At 51.0% G+C, this 20,070-nt stretch overlaps 1 protein-coding gene and 1 long non-coding RNA gene across 17 annotated transcripts in view; one reads left to right on the plus strand and one right to left on the minus strand.

The window, feature by feature from the left end:
- NRXN3 (neurexin 3) overlaps nucleotides 1-20,070 on the plus strand; it is a 2,187,333-nt gene that overhangs the window by 799,359 nt on the left and 1,367,904 nt on the right. The gene's annotated exons all lie outside the window — the stretch shown is intronic.
- Nucleotides 4,434-5,902, minus strand: LOC115089614. Its single transcript, XR_003856188.1, has 2 exons — nucleotides 5,794-5,902; nucleotides 4,434-5,318 (listed from the first exon to the last, which is right to left on the minus strand). It is a non-coding gene; the product is annotated as an uncharacterized LOC115089614 (long non-coding RNA).

Here is a 20,070-nt window from a genome sequence, read left to right on the forward strand (position 1 = left end):
CATCCAAATGGCAGATGAAATTTAATGTGGATAAGTGCAAATTAATGCATATAGGGAAAAATAACCCTTGCTGTAGTTACACAATGTTAGGTTCCATATTAGGAGCTACCACCCAAGAAAGAGATCTAGGCGTCATAGTGGATAACACATTGAAATCATCGGCTCAGTGTGCTGCGGCAGTCAAAAAAACCAACAGAATGTTAGGAATTATTAGGAAGGGAATGGTGAATAAAACGGAAAATGTCATAATGCCTCTGTTATCACTCCATGGTGAGACCGCACCTTGAATACTGTGTACAATTCTGGTCGCCGAAACTCAAAAAGATATAATTGCGATGGAGAAATGATAAAGGGGCTGGAACAACTCCCGTATGAGGAAAGACTAAAGAGGTTGGGACTTTTCAGCTTGGAGAAGAGACGGCTGAGGGGGGATATGATAGAGGTGTTTAAAATCATGAGAGGTCTAGAACGGGTAGATGTGAATCGGTTATTTACTGTTTTGGATAATAGAAGGACTAGGGGGCAGTTCATGAAGTTAGCAAGTAGCACATTTAAAACTAATCGGAGAAAGTTCTTTTTTACTCAACGCACAATTAAACTCTGGAATTTGTTGCCAGAGGATGTGGTTAGTGCAGTTAGTATAGCTGTGTTTAAAAAAGGATTGGATAAGTTCTTGGAGGAGAAGTCCATTAACGGCTATTAATCAATTTTACTTAGGGAATAGCCACTGCTATTAATTGCATCAGTAGCATGGGATCTTCTTAGTGTTTGGGTAATTGCCAGGTTCTTATGGCCTGGATTTACCACTGTTGGAAACAGGATGCTGGGCTTGATGGCCCCTTGGTCTGACCCAGCATGGCAAGTTCTTATGACAGGCAGTGCTGGTGAGGGGTTAGAGGAAGGTGCAGTCCCGGGCCTGCGTGGGGTGGAGGGAGGAGTGACAGGCAGTGCTGATGTAGGGGTGGAGGGAGGAGTGACAGGCAGTGCTGATGTAGGGGTGGAGGGGAGGAAGGTGCAGTCCCGGGCCTGCGTGGGGTGGAGGGAGGAGTGACAGGCAGTGCTGGTGAGGGGTTAGAGGAAGGTGCAGTCCCGGGCCTGCGTGGGGTGGAGGGAGGAGTGACAGGCAGTGCTGATGTAGGGGTGGAGGGGAGGAGTGACAGGCAGTGCTGATGTAGGGGTGGAGGGGAGGAAGGTGCAGTCCTGGGCCTGCGTGGGGTGGAGGGAGGAGTGACAGGCAGTGCTGGTGAGGGGTTAGAGGAAGGTGCAGTCCCGGGCCTGCTTGGGGTGGAGGGAGGAGTGACAGGCAGTGCTGATGTAGGAGTGGAGGGGAGGAAGGTGCAGTCCCAGGCCTGCGTGGGGTGGAGGGAGGAGTGACAGGCAGTGCTGGTGAGGGGTTAGAGGAAGGTGCAGTCCCAGGCCTGCGTGGGGTGGAGGGAGGAGTGACAGGCAGGGGTGGAGGGAGGAGTGACAGGCAGTGCTGGGGGGGGGGGGGGGGGGGTTAGAGGAAAGTTCAGTCCCAGGCCTGTGTGGGGAGGAGGGAGGAGGGAGGAGTGACAGGCAGGGGAGGAGGGAGGAGTGACAGGCAGTGGTGGTGAGGGTTTAGAGGAAGGTGCAGTCCCGGGCCTGCATGGGGTGGAGGGAGGAGTGACAGGCAGTGCTGATGTAGGAGTGGAGGGGAGGAAGGTGCAGTCCTGGGCCTGCGTGGGGTGGAGGGAGGAGTGACAGGCAGGGGAGGAGGGAGGAGTGACAGGCAGTGCTGATGTAGGAGTGGAGGGGAGGAAGGTGCAGTCCTGGGCCTGCGTGGGGAGGAGGGAGGAGTGACAGGCAGTGGTGGTGAGGGTTTAGAGGAAGGTGCAGTCCCGGGCCTGCGTGGGGTGGAGGGAGGAGTGACAGGCAGTGCTGATGTAGGAGTGGAGGGGAGGAAGGAGTGACAGGCAGGGGAGGAGGGAGGAGTGACAGGCAGTGGTGGTGAGGGGTTAGAGGAAGGTGCAGTCCCGGGCCTGTGTGGGGTGGAGGGAGGAGTGACAGGCAGTGCTGATGTAGGAGTGGAGGGGAGGAAGGTGCAGTCCTGGGCCTGCGTGGGGAGGAGGGAGGAGTGACAGGCAGGGGTGGAGGGAGGAGTGACAGGCAGTGCTGGTGGGGGGGGTTAGAGGAAGGTGCAGTCCCGGGCCTGTGTGGGGAGGAGGGAGGAGTGACAGGCAGGGGAGGAGGGAGGAGTGACAGGCAGTGCTGGTGAGGGGTTAGAGGAAGGTGCAGTCCTGGGCCTGCGTGGGGTGGAGGGAGGAGTGACAGGCAGGGGAGGAGGGAGGAGTGACAGTCACAGTGCGGCAGTGAAGCAGCAGGGGTTGCAGGCCTTGTCAGTGCTGTAGGAGTGAATGGATGAACGGAGATGAGATGTAAAAATGTAGGAGAATGAGGAGGTTGGGCGTTGCTGGGTGCCAGGTATCTTGCTGTTGGGGCTGATGTTACCTTCCCTGCAGGTGGCTCTCGCTCTGTTTCTGTCCACTTACCTTGCCGGCACCTCTCTGTGGAGAGTGAGGTCTCGCACTCTCCCTGACCCCCTCCTCCCACCCCCTCGTTCATCTCTGGGTGAAGAAACCGCAAAGGAGCCAGGGGACAGTGCTGGGTCAGTGCTGCGTCTCTGCAGCACTGACCCAGGTTAGGAAGAGATCCCCTGCCAGCCAAGGTTATAGGGGTGAGGGGAGGGGCTGGTGAGCAGGACATGCTTTCCTCTCATTCAAGGAAAATGATTTCTTTTCATGCTCTGATGAGATTAATATTTCCAGCGCCAAAGACAAATTCCATGATTATCTGGATATGCAAACTGTCTCCAAGTCAGCCGGTGTTATTCCTTAGATGGCCTAGGGCCACAAGTTTTGCATTTGTGTGAGAGCAGCGTTCCCGTCTGTGTCCTGTGCAGTATTACTGGAGCTCGCGTTATCTGTCATAAAAACATTACATCTCTGCAGATCTTCCCCATCACAAGATCATTGCAGATGTGCTGGGTGCGTATGGGTGAGGGCGCCCGTCTCGTGTCTCGCAGGATGGGTCTCTCATTTGCACCTGTGCAGCGGGATCCCTGCTAGGCGGTGCGCGACATTCGGGGTTGGACCAGCTTGACGTCCTGGGTCCCTGGCGTGGGTCATGTAGATCCAGTCCTCAGATGGCTCTGTTAACTCTGGCTGGGCAAAGGAGTTGCAGGCAGAGACACAAGCATGCCAGAAAAGTAAAATACAACCCCCGCCCCCCCTCCCCCAATGACCAGTAAGCACCCCACGCACTCTCCATTCACCACTGGGGAAGGGGGGAAAAATCGTCTGAATCCAGCTGGCGTTCAAAGAAAAAATGTACTTTCATTAGAAAGTAAGAATGCATGCCAGAACTGAAAAGATAAGGAGCAACATCCAAACATCTGTGTCAGGGAAAGCACGGTCTCCGTGTCCATTGTACCCCTTCCTGCTGCGCCAGCTGCCGTATCGAACAGCCCTTCCCCCTGAAGGGTGGGGCAGCGAGATTATAACTGCAGCATACGCATGGAAAAATCTCTGAGGTCAAGACTAGTCTTCAGGATCAAAACAGGTCCAGAGGTCCAGAAGTCTGAAACCTCTCGTCATCCTCGCCTTTGACTGGTCGCCAGGGGGGGAAAGACCAATGACCCAAGCACTTCCTTCAGGAACTGGGCAGGATCCAAAAACACCACATCAAACCTTCTTCCTCTTGGTCAGTCCACCTGGAGGATAGCAAAGACCAACAGCCAACTCCTCACCCTCTTGGGGAGAAACAGTGACCCAGAGCACATGTCCTGAGGGAAATGTATAGTCCCCTCAAGCCTTCCTAAGCCTGCTTCTGCTTCAGGCTCCATGCCGGACCTTGCTCCAGCTCCTGATCCATACTTCATGCCAGTCCCAGCCAGATCTGCTCCCGCCAGTGCAGAAGCTGTGATGACCAAATCGACCTTGAGGGTGCTGATTCCTGATCCGGGCTCCTAGCCAGACCCAGCTTCTGATCCAGATACCAGGCTGGACCTAGCTTCTGAAGCAAACCCTGGGCCTGCTCAGCATTCTTGTGCCGTTCTCACAGATATGAGGTAAACTCAGCTCTTGATTACCAAGACATTAGGATGATGAACAATTCAATACTCACTATCAATGCAAGACACCAGGAGTGGCCACACAGATTGCAGGGCTTGATACAGCTGTGATACGTTCACTGTTAATCTGAGAGAGGCAAACTGCGGCTGTGATAGAAGCTGTGGGATTAATGAGTGGTGAAAAGCGGTGCTTCTGAGGAGCTTTAGGCAGGATTCAGAATTAGTTCTTAGCTTACTCTCCAACTGAAAGTCCCTCCGGTCAGTAAGCTGTCCCATGCAGGAACCAATAGGAAAGGAGGAAGAAGAGAGAGTGGGGGTGGAGCAAGGCAAGAAGTCCAATTAGTTAGTTTAAAACCTTTAAACAGCAATTAACAATGACCAATCAGGATAAAGATCTTACACCCTGCAGAAATGTAAGCAGATGGCACAGGGTGGCAGTGTAGAAAAGAAACATAAATACACTGTGGTGGAGACAAAACAGAGCTGTCTCAGTGCTGAAGCTGTGCCAGGTCCTGGTGCTGCAGCTAACACTGACACGAAAGTGGGAACTTGCCCTTGACTGCAAACCAGACCTTTGCTTTGATTTTTGTGCTTTGCGTTTGTAACCCCCACCTTTACCAGGGATTCCTTCCCAGCTCTGAGACTCAATGAGTACACACTCAGCTTGGCTGGGAGAACTTACTCTGAGGTCCATGGGTTGGGAGCAGGCTCACCTGCAAGGCCAAACTGGGCCAAGGATACCACAAAAAACAAAACCAAAACACAAGTCCAATACAGCAGAAAAGATGTAAAAAAAAAATAGTTGTAAGCTGAAAATCCCAGTCCACATTCCCCCAGAGATTAAAAAAAAAACTTCCCCAAACATACGAGTTCCTCTGCTTCACCCTCCCAGATCCTCTGCGGTCCCAGGGATGGCTCAAAGTCTTCCTGAAATGTTCAGTTACACACAGCAGTTGAGGATTTGCTCCAGGACAATTCATCTCCTATTCTGAGGCAGCTGCAGCTTCCCCAGGCTTGAACGCAAGCTCCAGACAGGCCCAGTACTTCTTCTGTGTATAAGCCTCCCACACAGTGACTTTTCTTTCAGTCAGCACTTCAGCCTCTTCACTTCTCTCACTTTCCTCAGCCTCCTTGAGGGCTTCTGGAAGCACCTTGGTCACCTCAGCACAAGTGGTGCCTGCTGCATCTGTTTACTCTCCCATTCTCTTCTGTCCAGAACTCCAAAATCCTATTGGAAAGTATGTTTATGCTCTGCCTTAGTACATACTCAAGTTAATAGCCCTCATGTCCCATGTCCTCTTAGTGAACCACCTCATCTAATAAGTACCTTATTGTAAAGAATAGAAAACCATTTAAAATGCCTTTGCACTCCCAGTGACCCTCCCCTGCTGGAAAACGCTTATTGTTAGACATAGGACTCATTCGTTTCTGTTACCAGTGCGCCATCTAGTGACCAAGCAGGGATTACACATGGATACCTGTTCGCCTTGCCGGGGGCTTAGATTAAGATCATGTTTCTGTGTCTCTTGACTGCGTTACTGTGTCGCTGTGATAATCTGCAAGAGATCCTTGCCTTCCCGGAGGACGGAGGAGTTTCTCTATGTTTCTGTGTTTTCTGTGTAAGTCTGAACTCCGGCTTTTTCTCCAGAGAATTAGCTTTATTTACAATATGAAAGAAGAACAGGCAGAAAAGGTCTGCTTACCTCAGTAGAGATGAATCAAAAGGCCAGTTTTGTAGAAGGAGCTGCTTTCTCCTCATCCCCAGGGCCTCTTGTTCCCTCCTGGGTCCTACTGTTTTATTCCCCCGCTTAGGGAAATGCCCTGGAACCAGAATTCCCTCCCTGACTGCCTTAAGGTGGATCAGGCTAAATGCCAGGTCCTGGTCTTTTAAGGGGGTCCTGATCTAACCTCCTTTACACTTGACTCGTAAGGGGAGTAGTCTTGGGTGGCTGACTCTAGATCCTGGCACTTCATTTTGGAGTGCCCTGAGGTCACCCCTACCAGGGAGTGTGATGTAAGGGGAGGGGGGGGGGGGGAAAAGAGCCAAGTCAAGTCCTGAACTGGGCTGTGCCTGATTGGAGGGCTGGAGCTCTGCTCCTGAGCCACGGGGACGGGTCTCTGCATTTACAGCTGAGTATGCTGAGAAGACTTGCACACCCTGTTCCTCAGGACTCGGATTGGTCCTCAGGGTGTCAGAAAGGATCACCGGCAACTCGAGGGCTGTGATCTGTACTGTGGGTCCCAGATGAGGAAGATCCATAACGCTGTATATGTGCGACGCATCTTGCTGAAGTATTATTTCGTAATAGATATAGAGATAAGAAAGCTAAGTGGAATATTCTGACTGGGAGTACTGTGAACCTGCTGCTCTATATTGGGGTCAATATTCAAAGGCATTTAGCCAGATATCTTGTGAGTTATCCAGCTAAATACCAACTTCTGAATATTGAGGGTCCTTATCGGGCCTTATTTAAGCCAAATAAAGATGCATTCTGGGGGCGTTCCTTGGTGGAGTATCCAGTAGTGAGCTGTGTCTGGCTAAGCCCTTCTGTGTTTATGGGAAAAATGCTTAGTTAATGAGGCCCTAGGTTATCCGGATAACTTTAGGACTGCACTGAATCCTAAAGTTATCTGGCTGCATAATGTTAAGCCTAACTGGCTCTATTAAAAAGAATTTATTTATTTATTTATTTATAGATTCTTGTATACCGTCATTCATAATATACATCACAATGCTGTTACAAAATCATAAAATCATACTAAAATATCTAAAAGGTACAATAAAATATGATAGAAAATAAAATTGTTAATCAATTATTAATAAAAGAACATAAAACAAAAGTAAAAATACTGTTTCTTTAAACCAATTAGTCCTTTTTTTCATGTTTTTAGAGCTTTTTTAAAAGCTTTAAACTCTGACTCTAAACGCCTGTTTAGACAGTCTGTTTTTTGTCCATAAATCGCTTTGTGTAGTATACAACAAGCTTTGTACTGTATCCTTTGTGTTAAAAACTTTTATATACCGTCATTCTGATTTTCAATCATGATGGTTTGCAAAACTAATAATAGGAATTAATATTTATTTATTCACTTGGCTATATTTATTTACTTGGCTATATTCACTTGGCTATATTTATTTACTGCGTCATATCTATCCACAGTCATATTTACTCACGTTGTCTCATTTACTCACAACTATGTTACTTGATGCAACTGGCTGATATGTACTCACTTTGCTATACAATTATGTTACTTGATGAAACTGTCTGATTTGTAAATATCTCTTTATTCACTCTCTCCCCCCCTTTTCTGATCCTAGTTAATTTTCCCTGTTTTATTGTAACTTTCTCACATCCTTATTATTGTTTTACTGTATTTAAAGTTGCAATTGGGAAATTTGTTTATTATGTTACACTTTACCCTACACACATTGTTAGCTGTAAACCGGGTTGATGTGATATTAGTCATGAAACTCGGTATAACAAAAACAATAAATAAATAAATAAATAAATAAATAAATAGTCAGAAAATACAATAAACATTAAAAGTAATGAATTGTAACAGCAAAATAAAATCTAATTAAGATCAGAAAAGCAGCAGAAACCATGAAAGTGCCTTCATCTGAAAATATTATAGGGATCCTAGCCACAAACTTGTATTACCAATTTGTTTATCAGGTCGATCTCTCAAATGCCTTTTCAAACAGCCATGATTTTAAGTTCTTTCTGAAAGTTGTAAGCTCTTAATTCTAAAGGTATTGAATTCTACAACTAGCACACCAGTTTGAAGTTTGCTTATAGAAAATTGCAAGAAAGGTAACATTTTTGTACCGCGCGGTCTTTCACAAAGGCGAGGGAGCACTGGTGGCTGAGTGTATGTGCAAACAGCTTCTTGCACCATTTCAAGGTGATCATCTCAGGCTGACTTTGGGTCTGGTCTTCAGACCGTGAGAAATATGTGCTGTATGTAGGGGGCTCGGACTTTCGTGCCCTCCGTATCCTACCCAGCACACAGAAACAGGATGCCCTGGGTGGGGGAAGGGGCCTGGGCTGACGGAAATGGTTTTCTAGCTGAGCACACTAACGGGCCGATACAGTAAAAATTGCGGGAGAGCGGGCGAGTGTGTTACGTGCCCAGTAAAAAAATGATTTAAATTAGGCCCGGCGGTAAAAAGAGGCGCTAGGGACACTAGCGCGTCCCTAGCGCCTCTTTTTTTACAGGAGTGGCGGCTGTCAGCGGGTTTGACAGCCGCCGCTCAAATTTGGCGGCGTCGGTTCTCAAACCCGCTGACAGCCACGGGTAGGCACTAATTCCTGAAAGTAAAATGTGCGGCTTGGCTGCACATTTTGCTTTCTGAATCGTGCGGGAATACCTAATAGCGTCCGCAACATGCATTTGCATGTTGCGGACGCTATTAGGTTCAGGGGGGTTGGACGTGCGTTTTGGATGCGCTATTACCCCTTACTGAATAAGGGGTAATACTAGCGCATCCAAAACGCACGTCCAAATGCCGGCAAACAGTGCGCTCCGTGGAAGTGCACTGTACTGTATCGGCCTGTTAATGAGGTGTGATGGCAATTTGCATTCAGCTGGGCTAATCTTCTGCAGGGCCTGGCATGGAGCCCCCTCTGCTGGTCAGGGGAGGGGAGGGGAGGGGAGCCGCAGGTCAGGCTCTCAGCTAACTTGTTTAAAAAGACATAGAAAGCAGCAGCAGCTTTTGTTTCTTTTCGTCTCCTTTCCCATCTGAAACATAAAACAAAACGAACTTGCGCTTCAGCACGTGGCAAAGTCACTTCCTTTATACGAAATGGTTTTAGTAAGTGCTGAAACGTAGACGTACCCTAACACAGTAAACTCTAACCTTGTCCGTGGGGTCTCACTGAAGACTAAAATAAAGCAGTCCCTTCTGGGAGCCGCTTGCAAGCAGACGCTCGCGGGTTAGGGGTCTGGTACCGAAAGGCTTTCCGAGCACTCTCTCTCCCCACGTGCCACGCCGGGGGAGGGGCTCTCATGCCGGGGGAGGGGCTCTCAGGCGGTGCAGTCACTGCAGAGCCCTTTCCCTGTCCGGCTCTGGAAGGGACCAGTGACCTCTGGAGCTCAGTCCCTCGCGCGTGCTGCTCTTCTGCTGCTGTAGGGCCTAGGTCACCGGGGAATACTGGGACTTGTAGTCCTCATCTCCCTGTCCTGGAGCCAGCTGTTCACCTCCCACTGGGGCAGACGGGAGCAACCCCTGAGCCTCCTCCCAGGCCTATGAAGACAGCCAACCCCTCTTCAAGAGCTATGCTGGGAGTGGACCCTCCCCCCCATGTTCTGAGGTCAGGAACCAGGGACTCCTCCAGCACAGCCAGGTCCCAATGCCATCTGTGACTTTTATTCAGGTCAATTTGTGGGGCCCCTGCGGGATGCAGAGGCCACATTGGTGCATGAATCATGTCGAGAGGGAGGCTTCAGCCACCCTCCTGAATTGTGTTTCTGATGGCTTGAAATATGGCCAGCTCTTCACCTTAGGGAAGGAGGAAAGGAGGAGCACCAGGACCCCCCCCCCCCCCCCCCAGCAGGTGGCAGATCAGGGAGGGGGCGAGCACTGGACCAGCCGAAGGGGTTTCATGTACCATCAGGTGTTCTGTGTGGATTGGGAGCAAGACAGGACCATGCTCTTCTGCTCCTCTCCTCTCCTCTCCCCATCCCTCCATTCTTCCCGGGTTTTCACTGTCCTTCCTCCTCTCCCTCCCCTCGCACTCTTCCCTTGAAATCAGTTCTTTCTTTTTCCGCTCCTGCCATGTCGTCTCCTCTCTCTTCCTTCGCCTCCACCCCATGCTTTCTCCCTCCTCTGCACAGCACCGCTCTCCCTTTCACTCCTTCTATCCCTGCTTCCCCCAAAGCCTGCTGCTCCTCACTTACACTGCCCTTTCTGCTTCTCAGCTTCCCCGCTCAGGCTCAGCCTCTCACCCTTCTGCCTCTAGCAGGCCCTCTTTACCTCCCTGTGCAGGAGACGGACTCCATGCAGGAAACCAGATCCTAGGGTGGGAGGAAGAGGCTGGACACCAAAACAGGAGACTTGCCCTGTGCTAAACTGGAAGACCATTAAAATAATCTGTTTCACCTGGCTTTAAAGTAAATATTATAAAAAGTAACTCTACCAGCTTTGCAGTGTTGGGAGACCTCAGAATACAGGACTGAACTCCCTGCATCATCACCGCAGTGGGTACAGACCTCAGGGGTCAGGGCTCATCTCCCTGCATCATCACTGCAGTGGGTACAGACCTCAGAGGTCAGGGCTCATCTCCCTGCATCATCACTGCAGTGGGTACAGACCTCAGAGGTCAGGGCTCGTCTCTCTGCATCATCACTGCAGTGATTACAGACCTCAGGGGTCAGGGCTCGTCTCTCTGCATCATCACTGCAGTGATTACAGACCTCAGGGGTCAGGGCTCGTCTCTCTGCATCATCACTGCAGTGGGTACAGACCTCAGGGGTCAGGGCTCGTCTCTCTGCATCATCACTGCAGTGGGTACAGACCTCAGGGGTCAGGGCTCATCTCCCTGTATCATCACTGCAGCGGGTACAGACCTCAGGGGTCAGGGCTCGTCTCCCTGCATCATCACTGCAGTGGGTACAGACCTCAGGGGTCAGGGCTCGTCTCTCTGCATCATCACTGCAGTGGGTACAGACCTCAGGGGGTCAGGGCTCGTCTCTCTGCATCATCACTGCAGTGGGTACAGACCTCAGGGGTCAGGGCTCGTCTCTCTGCATCATCACTGAAGTGGGTACAGACCTCAGGGGTCAGGGCTCGTCTCTCTGCATCATCACTGCAGTGGGTACAGACCTCAGGGGTCAGGGCTCATCTCCCTGCATCATCACTGCAGTGGGTACAGACCTCAGGGGTCAGGGCTCGTCTCTCTGCATCATCACTGCAGTGGGTACAGACCTCAGGGGTCAGGGCTCGTCTCTCTGCATCATCACTGCAGTGGGTACAGACCTCAGGGGTCAGGGCTCATCTCCCTGCATCATCACTGCAGTGGGTACAGACCTCAGGGGTCAGGGCTCATCTCCCTCCATCATCACTGCAGTGGGTACAGACCTCAGAGGTCAGGGCTCATCTCCCTCCATCATCACTGCAGTGATTACAGACCTCAGGGGTCAGGGCTCATCTCCCTCCATCATCACTGCAGTGGGTACAGACCTCAGGGGTCAGGGCTCATCTCCCTCCATCATCACTGCAGTGGGTACAGACCTCAGGGGTCAGGGCTCATCTCCCTGCATCATCACTGCAGTGGGTACAGACCTCAGGGGTCAGGGCTCATCTCCCTCCATCATCACTGCAGTGGGTACAGACCTCAGAGGTCAGGGCTCATCTCCCTCCATCATCACTGCAGTGATTACAGACCTCAGGGGTCAGGGCTCATCTCCCTGCATCATCACTGCAGTGATTACAGACCTCAGGGGTCAGGGCTCATCTCCCTGCATCATCACTGCAGTGATTACAGACCTCAGGGGTCAGGGCTCATCTCCCTCCATCATCACTGCAGTGGGTACAGACCTCAGGGGTCAGGGCTCATCTCCCTCCATCATCACTGCAGTGGGTACAGACCTCAGGGGTCAGGGCTCGTCTCTCTGCATCATCACTGCAGTGATTACAGACCTCAGGGGTCAGGGCTCATCTCCCTGCATCATCACTGCAGTGATTACAGACCTCAGGGGTCAGGGCTCATCTCCCTGCATCATCACTGCAGTGATTACAGACCTCAGGGGTCAGGGCTCATCTCCCTGCATCATCACTGCAGTGGGTACAGACCTCAGGGGTCAGGGCTAATCTCCCTGCATCATCACTGCAGTGGGTACAGACCTCAGGGGTCAGGGCTCATCTCCCTGCATCATCACTGCAGTGGGTACAGACCTCAGGGGTCAGGGCTCATCTCCCTGCATCATCACTGCAGTGATTACAGACCTCAGGGGTCAGGGCTCATCTCCCTGCATCATCACTGCAGTGGATACAGACCTCAGGGGTCAGGGCTCATCTCCCTGCATCATCACTGCAGTGGGTACAGACCTCAGGGGTCAGGGCTCATCTCCCTGCATCATCACTGCAGTGGGTACAGACCTCAGGGGTCAGGGCTCATCTCCCTGCATCATCACTGCAGTGATTACAGACCTCAGGGGTCAGGGCTCATCTCCCTGCATCATCACTGCAGTGGATACAGACCTCAGGGGTCAGGGCTCATCTCCCTGCATCATCACTGCAGTGATTACAGACCTCAGGGGTCAGGGCTCGTCTCTCTGCATCATCACTGCAGTGGGTACAGACCTCAGGGGTCAGGGCTCGTCTCTCTGCATCATCACTGCAGTGGGTACAGACCTCAGGGGTCAGGGCTCATCTCCCTGCATCATCACTGCACTGGGTACAGACCTCAGGGGTCAGGGCTCGTCTCTCTGCATCATCACTGCAGTGGGTACAGACCTCAGGGGTCAGGGCTCATCTCCCTGCATCATCACTGCAGTGGGTACAGACCTCAGGGGTCAGGGCTCATCTCCCTGCATCATCACTGCAGTGATTACAGACCTCAGGGGTCAGGGCTCATCTCCCTGCATCATCACTGCAGTGATTACAGACCTCAGAGGTCAGGGCTCATCTCCCTGCATCATCACTGCAGTGGGTACAGACCTCAGGGGTCAGGGCTCATCTCCCTCCATCATCACTGCAGTGATTAGACCTCAGGGGTCAGGGCTCATCTCCCTGCATCATCACTGCACTGGGTACAGACCTCAGGGGTCAGGGCTCATCTCCCTCCATCATCACTGCAGTGATTAGACCTCAGGGGTCAGGGCTCGTCTTCCTATATCATCACTGCAGTGGGTACAGACCTCAGGGGTCAGGGCTCATCTCCCTCCATCATCACTGCAGTGGGTACAGACCTCAGGGGTCAGGGCTCATCTCCCTGCATCATCACTGCAGTGATTAGACCTCAGGGGTCAGGGCTCGTCTTCCTATATCATCACTGCAGTGGGTACAGACCTCAGGGGTCAGGGCTCATCTCCCTGCATCATCACTGCAGTGGGTACAGACCTCAGGGGTCAGGGCTCATCTCCCTCCATCATCACTGCAGTGATTAGACCTCAGGGGTCAGGGCTCATCTCCCTGCATCATCACTGCAGTGATTACAGATCTCAGGGTCAGAGCCTCCTCACTGATAAAGTGATATCTCCCAGCCTACACTCTCTGCTTTTCTGTGCACTTCTTGAACAGATCTCACCAATTTTCTCCATTTCCTGCTTCAGTGTGTTTAACTTTCTGCAGTTAATTAAATTCACATTCAATAGGAAAAACCTTTGAGGCAATTATTTTTTTGAATCAACTTTCAGGCATGTTGAAGAAATGAAAGAAATCTTGAGGAATTTCAGCCTGTGTTCTCAAGTTTGTGACTGTGAGAAGTGTCACTGTGTTTAATGAAATCTTCCTTTCTCTGTGTGGGCAGACAGGATAAGTACATGTCTATGAGGAACACTCAACCCCACGACTAAGTCCCTCCTGTTCCCCAGGAGAGGAGTTATGGATCCAAATGCAAACAGGCTGCATCCTTAGTGAGACAAAAAAAGTGAAGTTTAGTAAATCCCATGACATCATCACCATTGCATGTAGCCCCCTGTAGAAACATCTTCAGGGATAAGAGCACAAGACAAGTGACAACATTTTACACCACAAATCCCAGCCTACCCCAGCTAAGTGCACAGCTCTGCGGATGGGGCTGCGAGAGTGGTGCCCTTTGTCATAGCTTAGTTAGATTATTACAAATCTTGGTGGTAAAACAAGGAGCTGGGTGGAGCTGGGTACTGGATTATCTTTGGGAGCTTGGAGCTTCATCAGTCCAGGAACATAGAGAACCAAAGCAGAAGACAAGAAAACTGACTTGGATAAGGAATGAAGACCTAGAAGAGATCAACCCTCTGCAGCTGGAAGCGGGGAGAAGTCCTTGCATAGCAGCCCGGAAAAAAATGAGTGGACTCAATAGTGCAATCAGTCTTTATTTGTCACCATCTATTATATTTGTTTTCTTCTGTTTCTGTAGGCCCAAACCTTTGAATTTGATCAAATAAAGTCTATTTTTTAGTGTTATTGGGTGTCTTACATTTGGACTACTGTTTTCGGAGGCTCTAAGGCCAGCTTAAGTGGCTAAGAGCAGCTATAGACTAAATATGGAAGATGAAATTTAATGTGGATAAGTGCAAGGTGATGCATATAGGGAAAATAACCCATGCTATAATTACACGATGTTGGGTTCCATATTAGGTGCTACAACCCAAGAAAGAGATCTAGGTGTCATAGTGGATAACACATTGAAATCGTCGGTTCAGTGTGCTGAGGCAGTCAAAAAAGCAAACAGAATGTTGGGAATTATTAGAAAGGGAAAGGTGAATAAAACGGAAAATGTCATAATGCCTCTGTATCGCTCCATGGTGAGACCGCACCTTGAATACTGTGTACAATTCTGGTCGCCACATCTCAAAAAAGATATAATTGCGATGGAGAAGGTACAGAGATGGGCAACCAAAATGATAAAGGGGAATGGAACAGCTTCCCTATGAGGAAAGACTAAAGAGGTCAGGGCTGTTCAGGTTGGAGAAGAGATGGCTGAGGGGGGATATGATAGAGGTGTTTAAAATCATGAGAGGTCTAGAACGGGTAGATGACGTGAATCAGTTATTTACTCTTTCAGGTAATAGAAAGACTAGGGGGCACTCCATGAAGTTAGCATGTGGCACATTTAAAACTAATCGGAGAAAAATGTTTTTCACTCAACGCACAATAAAGCTCTGGAATTTGTTGCCAGAGGATGTGGTTAGTGCAGTTAATGTAGCTGTGTTTAAAAAAGGATTGGATACGTTCTTGGAGGAGAAGTCCATTAACTGCTATTAATCAAGTTTACTTAGGGAATAGCCACTGCTATTAATTGCATCAGTAGCATGGGATCTTATAGAAACATAGAAATGACTGCAGAAGAAGACCAAACGGCCCATCCAGTCTGCCCAGCAAGCTTCACATTTTTTCTCATACTTATCTGTTTCTCTTAGCTCTTTGGTTCTATTTCCCTTCCACCCCCACCATTAATGTAGAGAGCAGTGATGGAGCTGCAACCAAGTGAAATATCTAGCTTGATTAGTTAGGGGTAGTAGGGGAAGTAACCGCCGCAATAAGCAAGCTACACCCATGCTTATTTGTTTTACCCAGACTGTGTTATTCAGCCCTTATTGGTTGTTTTTCTTCTCCCCTGCCGTTGAAGCAGAGAGCTATGCTGGATATGCGTGAAGTATCAGTTTTTCTTCTCCCCTGCTGTTAAAGCAGAGAGCTATGCTGGAAATGCATTGAAATCTTCTTAGTGTTTGGAAAATGCATTGAAATCTTCTTAGTGTTTGGAAATGCATTGAAATCTTCTTAGTGTTTGGGTAATTGCCAGGTTCTTGTGGCCTGGTTTGGCCTCTGTTGGAAACAGGATGCTGGGCTTGATGGACCCTTGGTCTGACCCAGTATGGAAATTTTTTATGGTCTTATGTTCTTATATAACTTCATGTATTTGATTGTGAAATGTCTCAGAGGGTTTTCCTTTTTATCTCTCTAGATAACTTACAGGTATACTCACACAGCATTCCTGCTATTTCATGGCAGATCCATGCCCATTCCCTAAGCCGTTCAATCCTAGAAGTAACAAGCTCTGTATCCCTGAACCCATCCCCTGATCCCTCCAGTCCTAGAGGTGACAGGCTCTGTATCCCTGCATCCATCCCCTGCTCCCTCCAGTCCTAGAGGTGACAGGCTCTGTATCCCTGCTCCCATCCTCTGATCCCTCCAGTCCTAGAGGTGACAGGCTCTGTATCCCTGCACCCATCCCCTGATCCCTCCAGTCCTAGAGGTGACAGGCTCTGTATCCCTGCACCCATCCCCTGATCCCTCCAGTCCTAGAAGTGACAGGCTCTGTATCCCTGCTCCCATCCCCTGCTCCCTCCAGTCCTAGAGGTGACAGGCTCTGTATCCCTGCTCCCATCCCCTGATCCCTCCAGTCCTAGAGGTGACAGGCTCTGTATCCCTGCCCCCCATCCCCTGATCCCTCCAGTCCTAGAGGTGACAGGCTCTGTATCCCTGCACCCATCCCCCGATCCCTCCAGTCCTAGAGGTGACAGGCTCTGTATCCCTGCTCCCATCCCCTGATCCCTCCAGTCCCAGAGGTGACAAGCTCTGTATCCCTGCTCCCATCCCCTGATCCCTCCAGTCCTAGAGGTGACAGGCTCTGTATCCCTGCACCCATCCCCTGATCCCTCCAGTCCTAGAGGTGACAGGTTCTGTATCCCTGCACCCATCCCCTGATCCCTCCAGTCCCAGAGGTGACAGGCTCTGTATCCCTGCTCCCATCCCCTGATCCCTCCAGTCCCAGAGGTGACACGCTCTGTATCCCTGCTCCCATCTGTCCTAGAGGCGACAGGCTCTGTATCCCTGCACCCATCCCCTGATCCCTCCAGTCCCAGAGGTGACAGGCTCTGTATCCCTGCTCCCATCCCCTGATCCCTCCAGTCCCAGAGGTGACAGGCTCTGTATCCCTGCACCCATCCCCTGATCCCTCCAGTCCTAGAGGTGACAGGCTCTGTATCCCTGCACCCATCCCCTGATCCCTCCAGTCCTAGAGGTGACAGGCTCTGTATCTCTGCTCCCATCCCCTGATCCCTCCAGTCCTAGAGGTGACAGGCTCTGTATCCCTGCACCCATCCCCTGATCCCTCCAGTCCCAGAGGTGACAGGCTCTGTATCCCTGCTCCCATCCCCTGCTCCCTCCAGTCCTAGAGGTGACAGGCTCTGTATCCCTGCTCCCATCCCCTGATCCCTCCAGTCCTAGAGGTGACAGGCTCTGTATCCCTGCTCCCATCCCCTGATCCCTCCAGTCCTAGAGGTGACAGGCTCTGTATCCCTGCACCCATCCCCTGACCCCTCCAGTCCTAGAGGTGACAGGCTCTGTATCCCTGCTCCCATCCCCTGATCCCTCCAGTCCTAGAGGTGACAGGCTCTGTATCCCTGCACCCATCCCCTGATCCCTCCAGTCCTAGAGATGACAGGATCTGTATCCCTGCTCCCATCCCCTGATCCCTCCAGTCCTAGAGGTGACAGGCTCTGTATCCCTGCTCCCATCCCCTGATCCCTCCAGTCCTAGAGCTGACAGGCTCTGTATCCCTGCTCCCATCCCCTGATCCCTCCAGTCCTAGAGGTGACAGGCTCTGTATCCCTGCACCCATCCCCTGATCCCTCCAGTCCCAGAGGTGACAGGCTCTGTATCCCTGCTCCCATCCCCTGATCCCTCCAGTCCCAGAGGTGACAGGCTCTGTATTCCTGCTCCCATCCCCTGATCCCTCCAGTCCTAGAGGTGACGGGCTCTGTATCTCTGCGCCGCCCATCCCCTGATCCCTCCAGTCCTAGAAGTGACAGGCTCTGTATCCCTGCACCCATCCCCTGATCCCTCCAGTCCTAGAGGTGACAGGCTCTGTATCCCTGCTCCCATCCCCTGATCCCTCCAGTCCTAGAGGTGACAGGCTCTGTATCCCTGCTCCCATCCCCTGATCCCTCCATTCCTAGAGGTGACAGGCTCTGTATCCCTGCTCCCATCCCCTGATCCCTCCAGTCCTATAGGTGACAGGCTCTGTATGCCTGCACCCGTCCCCTGATCCCTCCAGTCCTAGAGGTGACAGGCTCCTTATCCCTGCACCCGTCCCCTGATCCCTCCAGTCCTAGAGGTGACAGGCTCTGTATCCCTGCTCCCATCCCCCGATCCCTCCAGTCCTAGAGGTGACAGGCTCTGTATCCCTGCTCCCATCCCCCGATCCCTCCAGTCCTAGAGGTGACAGGCTCTGTATCCCTGCACCCATCCCCTGATCCCTCCAGTCCTAGAGGTGAGAGGCTCTGTATCCCTGCATCCATCCCCTGATCCCTCCAGTCCTAGAGGTGACAGGCTCTGTATCCCTGCACCCATCCCCTGATCCCTCCAGTCCTAGAGGTGACAGGCTCTGTATCCCTGCACCCATCCCCTGATCCCTCCAGTCCTAGAGGTGACAGGCTCTGTATCCCTGCTCCCATCCCCTGAACCCTCCAGTCCTAGAGGTGACAGGCTCTGTATCCCTGCACCCATCCCCTGATCCCTCCAGTCCCAGAGGTGACAGGCTCTGTATCCCTGCACCCATCCCCTGATCCCTCCAGTCCTAGAGGTGACAGGCTCTGTATCCCTGCACCCATCCCGAGCCCTCCAGTCCTAGAGGTGACAGGCTCTGTATCCCTGCACCCATCCCCTGATCCCTCCAGTCCTAGAGGTGACAGGCTCTGTATCCCTTCATCCATCCCCTGATCCCTCCAGTCCTAGAGGTGACAGGCTCTGTATCCCTGCAGTTAAAGGAATTTGGAGTAGAGACAGAAATAGTTTATTGATGGATGGATATCGAGAATGAGAACTAAGGGGATCATAGATTTTTCTAAATAAAATCAGACAAGTCCCCCAAAACAAGATTGCATCATTTCAGTTCTCATTTTAAATCTGCAGTGCAGCTGAAAACAATCCTTAAGCACATTTTGCCTAACGTATTCAAAGCCATCTTCCATGGGAGGGAAGATGTGTTCAGAGCAGAAATATATCCTGTCGGCAGTACACCTGCCGCTCCCCCCTCCCACCCGCCTCCCTGTCTCACACTGCAGCCTTTCCCTCGCACGGGGCATGAAGCCCAGCCGTGTCCTCAGTTAATAGTGTGTCACAGGACTCAATCAATCATTTTTTTCTATTAAGAACACTTTTATCTCTGAGAATTGCTTGTGCTAGGGTAGGGGTCACTTCGGCTTGCTTTCCCATCTCTCCCGCTGCCTGTTCCTCTTCCTGGGGGGGGCCAGCGGGAGGCAGGCATTATTCCTGCTGCCAATCGCTCTCTTTGTTGCAAAGGCTGCAGGATGATTGTGCTCAGAGGAGAGGCCCCAGGTCAATTCCAAACGCCAGGCAGGAGATGAAGGCCGGTCTGTGGTTTTTCCGTCTTTCACTTAACACGAGGAGGAAACGTTGCTCAGCCCCTGTGTGCTTGCCCTTTCAGTTGCCTCTCCTTGCGGAGATTTGTCTTCCAGGACCGTTGTCACCCAGTTTCTTCCCTCGGTTGAATGATCTTCTACACTATCAGGTTTACAGAATTTCGACAGCATGCACTAATCTAACAGCATGAAGACAACTTGGGAGTGCGTGGCTCATGAGTCTGGCGGCCTGTATGATGTGTACATGCGCCCTCGCCTTTCTCTTTTCATCGGGCTCTGAATTTCCAGTTTGCCGTCTGTCCATCCATATCGCTGCCTCCTGGCTTTCTCTCATTCTTTGGGTTGGTGGTGGCACAATAAGGTAGCAGGACTCCGCATGGGGAAAAAACTCCTCTCTTGACATTCTGCCCTTCCGATTTATGACATTGATATTATTTTGTTTAGTCATTGCATTGTAGCGCAACCTAAATCAACACTAGACCAGATTTTGTTCGTTTTTTTGGATAGGAAGTGACCCAAGACACTACAGCAGCCCTGATGTATTCATTTCGCTTTAGAATGACGGCACATCCCTACGGCACAGAGGAAAGGAAGGGAAACCTAGATATTGCCAGTGTAGTAGTGAGTAAACTGGGAACCCGGAAGCAGCTATCAGGCCCTCTCTGCCCTCACGTTCTGAGATTCTCTTCCCTATTATAGGACCAAGCTGGCCGTGTCTGCGTGTTCTCGCTGAATTCACTCTATTCCAATGGGAGATTAGGACATTTTGACCTCTTTTATCTTCCAGTGGCTCTTTTAAACTTTCAGATAGAAACATGGAAAACGTTGTTACCTCCTGTGCATGGAAACCTCTGAGATATTCGAGTATCTCTATCATATCTCCCGTATCTCGCCTTTAAGAACATAAGAGCATAAGAACATGCCATACTGGGTCAGACCAAGGGTCC

This window comes from Rhinatrema bivittatum, chromosome 4, assembly GCF_901001135.1.
Source record: "Rhinatrema bivittatum chromosome 4, aRhiBiv1.1, whole genome shotgun sequence".
In the NCBI taxonomy this organism is placed as follows: domain Eukaryota; kingdom Metazoa; phylum Chordata; class Amphibia; order Gymnophiona; family Rhinatrematidae; genus Rhinatrema; species Rhinatrema bivittatum.